The following is a 9,101-nucleotide window of genomic DNA, read 5'->3' on the forward strand; positions in this document are numbered from 1 at the left end:
TTTATTTTAATTCTGAAACTTAAACTCCAAATTATATGGACATTTCCATGAACATAAAGGGACAGAAAAAGAATATTGTACATGAAAATGCAGAGCTATTTATTTAAAATTTAAATTTAATTTTTTTTCATTAATAAATTTATTTTTTATTTTTAGTTTACAATACTCACTTCCTCAAGTTTTTGGGTTCCAAATCTTCTCTCCCTCCCTCTCCTTTCCCCTCCCCCCACAAGACAACATGTAATCCAATGTAAGTTCCACACATACCTTCTTGTTGAACTTATTTACGTAATAATCCAGTTGTAAAGAAGAATTATAACCAATGGAATGAATCACGAGAGGGGAGAAATGAAACCAAAAAAGAAGGAAAAAAAAGAAGAAAAAAAGAGAGCAAAGAGTTTGCCTCAATCTGCATTCATATTCCATAATTCTTTTTCTAGATGTGTATAGCTTTTTCCGTCTTGAGTTTTTTGGAGCTGTTTTTGCACCTTGCATTGATGGGAGGAGTCAAGTCTATCAGAGTTAGTCCTTACACATACCGTGTGTTTGTAATCGTGTATAATAATCTCCTGGTTCTGCTCCCCTCACTCAGCATCAGTTCATATAAGTCATTCCAGGTTATAATGAAGTCCATCTGCTCCTCATTTCTCATAGCACAATACATTCATATACCATAATTCGTTTAGCCATTCTGCCATTGATGGGCATCTCCTTGATTTCCAATTCTTTGCCACTGCAAAAAGAGCTGCTATAAATATTTTTGTACATACAGGTCCCTTTCTCACTTGTATGATCTCTTTGGGATATAGCCCTGTGTCAACAATCCAGCTAGCAGTTTCTGTGGGGGTATAAGATTCACCCACAGCCAGCACCCGGAAAGCTGCCAACAGCACAGGTTCTTCTGATCTGCTTAATTAAGGAAAGCAAGGTGAAGGGGTTGACAGGCTTACTTTTAATTCAGCATTCAAATATCATTCAGTTAGTTCAGGGGGAAAAGCCAGCACCCTGAACTTCAAAACAAAATGCAAACAAATTTCAAACATCAACAGACTTTGTCTGATTCAATCCCAACACATAGTTACCAGAGTTCAACAAAGTCTCAGCATCTGGGTTTACAAGCTGGAGGGCTCCTTAGCTACAGCTGCCCAGAGTCTACTCATCAACACCATCTCCAGAGCCCCGCACAAATGGCTCTGTCCTCCCTTCTTATAGGGCTTCAGACATCAAACATCATGTGAATCACCAGAGCTCAGGCTCTGGTGATTGGTTCTTGAGTTGGCCCCTCCCCTTAGGACCCTGGGAGGTTCACATCCACATGGATTACATTAACACCTAATGGGGTTTGGGCCTGGGGCTTAGCACCTAGTAAAGCTCACTGAGATAAATTGAGTCACTCAAAGAAAACAAAGACCATTCTGGTTACAAGCCCTAGAAGTGGTATTACTGGGTCAAAGGGTATGCACATTTTTATAGCCCTTTGGGTATAGTTCCAAATTGCTCTCCAGAATGGCTGGATCAGTTTGCAACTCCACCAGCAATGTAACAATGTTCCAATTTTCCCACATCCTCTCCAGCATTTATCATTTTCCTGTTTTGTCATGTTAGCCAATCTGACAGGAGAGATGTAGTACCTAAGAGTTGTTTTGATTTGCATTTCTCTAGTCAATAGTGATCTAGAGCATTTTTTCATATGCCTATAGATATCTTTAATTTCTTCCTCTGAAAACTGCCTGTTCATATCCTTTGACCATTTCTCAACTGGGGAATAACTTTTATTCCTATAAATTTGTCTTAGTTCCCTGTATATTTTAGATATGAGGCCTTTATCAGAGACACTGGTTGTAAGGATTTTCTTCCAATTTTCTGCTTCCCTCCTAATATTTGTTGCATTGGCTCTGTTTATACAAAAGCTTTTCAATTTCACATAATCAAAATTATTCATTTTGCATTTTGTAACGCTATCTCTTGTTGTGTCATGAATTCTTCTCTTTCCCATAAATCTGACAGGTAAACTATTTCTTGCTGTCCCAAATTACTTATAGTATCAGTCTTTATTCCTAAATCATGAACCCATTTTTTTAATATTTATTTTTATTTTTAGTTTACAATAGACGGTTCTATGTAATTTTGAGTTCCAGATTTTCTCCCCTCCCTCTCCCCTCCCTCCCCAAGACAGCATGGAATCTCATATAACTACCACGAATAACTTCGCATTGAATTAATTTATACACTAGTCAAGTTGCGGAGAAGAATTATGACCAATGGAATGAGTCATGAGAAAGAAACTGAACCAAAACAAAACAAAACAAAAAAACAACCCAAAAACAAAAACAAAAGAGAAGAGAAAAAGGCAAGCATGAAGTGTGCCTCAATCTGCATTCAAACTTCATAGTTCTTTCTCTGGATGTAGATAGCATTCTCCATCGTGAGTCCTTTGGAGTTGTGCCTGCACCTTGTGTTGCTGAGAAGAGTGAAGTCTGTCAGGGTTGGTCCTCACGGAATCCATATATCTGTGGTTGTGTACAGTGTTCTCCTGGCTCTGCTCCGCTCACTCAGCATTATGTCGTGTAGGTTTTTCCAGGTTGTTATGAGGTCCGTACCATCCCCATTTCTTTTTTTTTTTTTAAATAAATTTCTTTATTTATTTTTAGTTTACCACACACGGTTCTACATAGTTTTGAGTTCCAGTTTTTCTCCCCTCCCTCCCCCCTCCCTCCCCAAGACGGCATGAAGTCCCATATAACTGTCATGTATAACTTCGCATTGAATTAATTTATGCTCTAGTCAGGTCGTGGAGAAGAATTTTGACCAATGGAATGAATCATGGGAAAGAAGAAACAGAACCAAAAAAAGAAAAAAACCCAAAAACAAAAACAAAAGAGAAGCAGAAAAGGCGAGCATGTAGTGTGCCTCAGTCTGTATTCAAACTTCGCAGTTCTTTCTCTGAATGAAGATAGCATTCTCCATCGTGAGTCCCCTGGAGTTGTCCTTGCCCTTTAGGTTGCTGAGAAAAGCGCAGTATGTCAGGGTTGGTCCTCACGGAATCCACATATCTGTGGCTGTGCACAACGTTCTCCTGGCTCTGCTCCGCTCACTCAGCATTATGTCGTGTAGGTTTTTCCAGGTTGTTATGAGGTCCGTACCATCCCCATTTCTTATGGCACAATAGTATTCCATTACCTTCATATACCACAGCTTGTTCAGCCATTCCCCAATTGATGGGCATCCCTTTGATTTCCAATTCTTGGCTACCACAAAGAGAGCCGCTATAAATATCCTTGTACATATGGGTCCTTTTCCTGCTTGTGTGATTTCTTTGGGATACAACCCTAGAAGTGGTATTACTGGGTCAAAGGGTATGAACATTTCTATAGCCCTTTGGGCATAGTTCCACACCGCCCTCCAAAATGGCTGGATCATCTCACAACTCCACCAGCAACGCAACAATGTTCCAATTTTCCCACATCCTCTCCAGCATTTATCATTTTCCTGTTTTGTTATTTTAGCCAATCTGACAGGATAGATGTGGTATCTAAGAGTTGATGAACCCATTTTGACTTTATTTTGGCATACAGTGTAATATATTGGTCCATTCCCAGTTTCTGCCATACTCTTTTCCAATTTTCCCAGCAGTTTTTGTGAAATAGTGAATTCTTAACCCAGAAGCTAGATTCTTTGGGTTTATCAAAGAGGAGATTGCTATAGTCATTGACTACTGCGTTTTGTGTACCTAACCTATTCCACTGATCCACAACTCTGTTTCTTAGCCAAGTAGTTTTGATGACTGCTGCTTTATAGTGCAGTTTATTATATGGTATGGCTAGGCCACCTTCCCTAGCATTTCTTTTCATTAATTCCCTTGATATTCTAAACCTTTTATTCTTCCAGATGAATTTTGTTGTTATTTTATGCAGCTCTGTAAAATAAAAGAGCTATTTTTTTTTATAGCTTTTAAAACCTGTAAGATTGCAGGCTTCTGAGGACAGGGACTGTCTTTCTCTTCTTTTTATATCCCCAGCACTTAGCACAATGTAGTACCTAGGCACATAGTAGGTGCTGAATAAATGTTCATTGATTGAACATTTGATTAAAAAATTTAATAAGTTCAACTTATAGCTTTCAAAACTGCCCTGTTTATTTATGTTTTGTCCTGGCCTTCTTTTGTTTTCTTCTTGACATTTAAAAAATAGGTCCTCTAATGACTTACTTTTTTTTTTTTTTGCTACCTTCTTTCTATGCCTCTCCCATTCTCCCTCTCAACCTTCCCATTGGAAAGAAAAAAAATGCCCTTGTAATAAATGTTCATAGTCAATTCCCACATTGCATTCAAAAATGTATGTCTTATACATCTTGAGTCCATCACCTTCCTGTCAAGAAGATGGATAGCACATTTCATCACCAATCCTCTGGAATCATGATTGATCATTGCATTGACCAAGAGTCCTCAAGTCTTTCAGAGTTACATAGTCTTCTTACACTAGAAGATCTCTCCTCTCCTGCATCTCATTCCCCTGATTGGTCAGTGCCTCCTGAAGCCTCCATTTTAAAGAAGGGTCCAGAATAACCATGTCAGCTCCTTCATTTTTCTCCAGATTCTGCTCATGACTCTCCAGACTTTCTTTTAGCTGTTCAGCTTCCTTTTAAATGTTGTCTTCCTCCATTAGAATGAAAGCTCCTTGAAGTCAGAGTCTATATTTTAAAAAAATTTCTAGTAGTAGCTCTAGTGTTGGAGGCACACATATTAAGAACTTAATACATGTTTGTTGATTTGACTTTTTCTTTATAATATTATTGTTGTACAACTTGTTCTGCTGGTTTTGCTCACTTTATTCTATATTAATTCATAAAGGTCTTCCCAGATTTTTTTAAACTATCCATTTCATGATTCCTTATCCCATAATATGTTGATCCATTTCCAGCAGATGGGTGCTCCCTTAGTTTCCAGTTCTTTGCTTCTATGAAAAGAGCAGCTATAAATATTTTTGTACATGTGGGTCCTCTTCCTCTTTCCTTTATCCCCTTGGGGTATAGGTCTAATAGTTGCATCACTGAATCAAAAGGTATGCACACTTTTGTGAATTTGTGGGCATAGTTTCAAATAGTTGTCCAGAATTACATTAATTCAAAGCTTTAGTGTGCCCATTTCTCTATGGTCCTTACAACAATTGTCATTTTCCTTTTTGTCATCTTTGGCAGTGATGAGTGTGAGGTGGAACTTCAGAGCTACTTTAATTTGCATTTTTAAATTATTAGTGATTTGGAGAATTTTTCACATATAGTTATTGATAGCTTGGCTTTCTTCTTCTGAAAACTGCTTGTTCATATCCTTTGATACTTATCTGTTGGGAAGTGGATTTTGTTCTTATAAATTTGAATCAATTCCTTATATAGCTTGTATTTAAGGCCCTTATCAGAAAAACAATGCAACATTTTCTCATTACCTTTCTCTTTTAATTTCAATTAGATTGATTTTGTTTGTGCAAAAACTTAAAAAAATTATATAATCAAAACTGTCCATTTTATCTTCTATAATCTTGCATTTCCCTCATTTGGCGGGAAACTCCTTCTATCCCTGCCTGTTTATGATGTCACCTTTTATGTCCAAATCAGGTATCCCTTTGGAGCTTTTCTTGGTACATGGTATGAGATATTGGTCTATAACCTAATTTCTGATAGATCACTTTACAGTTTTTCTAATATTTATTGTCAAATAGTGAGTCCTTCCTTACCTAGTAACCGGAATCTTTAGGTTTGTTGAACACTAGGCTACTAGGTTAATTTGCTTTGGTGGGTTGTATACCTAATCTGTTTTACTGATCATCCTCCTTATTTTTAAAAATTTAACCAATACAAATTATTGCTTTGAGATCTGGCATATATATTCACACAAACACACACACACACACACACACACACACACACACATACACGCACACCACATTCTTTTCCTTTTTCCCTCATCACCTTGGGAAACAGACCTAATAGCAGTATTGCTGGATCAAGGTATATACACCATTTTAGAACTCCTTGGGCATAATTCCAGATTGCTCTCCAGAATGGTTGGAACAGTTCACAGTTCTACCAACAGTATATTAGTGTCCCAATTTGCCATATCCCCTTGAATATTTGTGATTTTCCTCTTCTATCATTTTAGCCAATCTGATAGGTATGAGATGATATCTCAAAGTTGTTTTAATTTGCATTTCTCTAATCAGTAATGATTTAGAGCATTTTTCATTGAATCAAATATAAAAATAAAGCAAAATAAATTCCCGTATTTTATACTCTTAGCTCTATATGATCTATATTCACAAGAAAAACCAAATGGATAAAGATTTTCTATTGTCCAGATTATGACAATTGGATGCACATTCTATGGAACTCATCTATCTATCCCTATCTATCACTATATGTACCCATATATGATATATATATATATATGAGTATACCAAAAATCTTAGTTCAGTTTTAAGCTATTAAAGCTTAAAGTAGCACTAAGACTTTTGGGACAGATTGTGCATGTGTATGCATTAACTGTCTATCCAAAACCCATAACTGAAAATTTTATCCTATATGTGTATGTGATGTATGTATAGATATGTGTGCATATATGTGTATATATGTACACACATATATACATACACACATGCTTCTTTATATAAGATGACAATGAATTGGTCCCAGAATTAAACAAGAGGAAACAAGTATGCCATATTGCCTCAGTGAAAAACTCCTTTAATGATCAAAAAATTTTCCAAAAAAAAAAGGCCTATCCTTTAAATACCAATGGTGTTATTGAATGGCTCCCAATAAAGGAGCACTAAAGGGAATAAAGGATTAAAAATGGGAACTACTAAGAGCACAGTGGGCCATGGTAGCTATAAGCACATTGCAATATAACAAATAAAGAATTCTGAACGAGAACCAAAGTATGTCACTAGGGAAATGTATATTTGGAAAAGAAGATAGGCTTGTCAAGTGGTGAATGAAGAGTGATAAATAAGTGGTGAACAATCAATTGGTGGACTCCATTTGTATCCTCATTATGTCAAAAAGAGTGGAAGGGTCTCAGAACGTTGGGTGCCCACCCTCTCTCCCCCCTCCCATGTCAAACTTCCTAGAAGACTTGGATAAGAAGAGTTGCCCAGTAGAGGCATGTATGGACTATGATGTGTGCACCATTAAAGAGAATATCCACAATGATGAGATCAGAGGTCCATTTCAGTAGATTGTTAAAACCATCTCATCAAACTAGGAGTTTTGCCTTAGGATTACATGACTCCCTCATCTCCTTACCCATTTTCACTCACCTTTTTTTTTTCTTCTTGTTCAACTGTAATGTCCTTTTGGTTAGGGGTCCTTTTGCCCCCTAAATTATTTGCACCATTATCTTCTACTTTCTGCCCCTAGGCCCAAATGAATAATCAATTTTGGGTTCCTCCTTGCTTGAGTTCTATGAATTCTACTTACAATCATAGTACTGATGGGATTTTTATTCACTCTATAGCAACTATATTGCAGTAACAATTAATTCAAAGGCTCATAGATTTAGCACTAAAGAGACCTGAGAGGTCACTCACAGTCATTTTATAAAAAACTGAGACTCAAAGTGAGGAAGCTGAGTACCAAAAGCCACACAGATAGTAGTACCAGGTCCTCTGACTTTAGTCAATTTGAACTATGAAATTTTTATTGTCCCTAGAATTTAACTCTTAATGAATCTGCTTGGAAATATTTTTTCTTGCCTCTTTCTTTCGTTTTCAAAGCTTGATTTTATTTGTCACAAATTTTCCAAGGACCACTTGTTCACTCTCGTTATCTCTCTAAGCTAAAAGTCATTCTGATATTAGGCCTTTTCTCTAAACATTGTTTGAATTCTTCTTGATATTTAAATAACCATCTTTTTTTTTCTCTAAAAGAATGCATGCTTTTGTTTAGAAATTGACTGTGGGATCCAAGTGCATATTTAAGAATTTTACATATGTCATATTTTAGATTCTTTTACCCTTTTATGTGCTTGTCAAAAATATTTTTAGATTCAAAGTTATAGTATTTTTTTTGATAAGTATTGCTTTTCTTTTGGAGGTTCTGAATGATTTTTTTGTCATTATAATTTTGAAATTTGACAGTGATGTTCCTGGGTTAGTTGAATTTGAGGTTCTTCTTTGCTGAGGTTTTATGAATTACCCTTAAACAGAATATGTTTTCAAAACTTCTGGGAAGTTTTCCTGTATAATTTTTCTGAAACATAGTTGTCAGATTTTATTCTCCTTTGAAATTCTCAGTGCCCAAACAGTTGCTACCCAATTTTTTCCTCTTATTTTCTGATCTGCCCCCCCATTTTAACTGTCTTCTGCAATTCTCTCATTCACTGTTTTAGTAATTCTCTTGTTAATTGCCTATATTGATGTTTTAATACTTTTGTGCTCATTTACAAAGTGCTAAGTTCCATAATTATCTTGTTTCATGCTTCCTTAGCTTTGCCCAGTCCCTTTCTTAATTAAATTTATGGGGTTTTATGGGCTGATTTAATGGCTCCCTCTAATTTCTTCAGTGTGTCTATCACTGCTTTTATTGTATCTTTAGAAGTTTCTTGTATGGTTTCTAATACGGCTATTGATGCCACTTCTGTATGCCTTTCTTCTGAGGTTCTTTGCCTCATTTCTTAATTATTTTCATTATACCATTACTGTTTTTTCAGTTTGCTTATTTGAAAAAAATAGCTAACATTGATAGAGTGCTTATTATGTGCCAGGAACTGTGCTAAGCACTTTACAAATAACATTTCATTTGACCCTCACAACAACTCTGGGAGGTAGGGTCTATTATTATCCCCATTTTACAGATAAGGAAACTGAGGCAAACAGAGGTTAAATGACTTGCCCAGTGTGACAGTGTCAGAGGTAGGACTTGAATTTAAGTCTTCCTGACACCAGGCCAAAAAGGTTTTTTTAAATTTTTGATTTCTGTTTTTAAAAACTTAAATACAAAATCAGAAAAGAAAAAAGAAACAAACTTAAGTACTAAAATTTAAATACAAAATAAGAAAAGAAAAAACATTGCCATACGCACAGCAGAGCATAAGAGGGGATTCAAAATAT

The sequence above is a fragment of the Trichosurus vulpecula genome, chromosome 8 (assembly GCF_011100635.1).
Source record: "Trichosurus vulpecula isolate mTriVul1 chromosome 8, mTriVul1.pri, whole genome shotgun sequence".
Lineage (NCBI taxonomy): Eukaryota > Metazoa > Chordata > Mammalia > Diprotodontia > Phalangeridae > Trichosurus > Trichosurus vulpecula.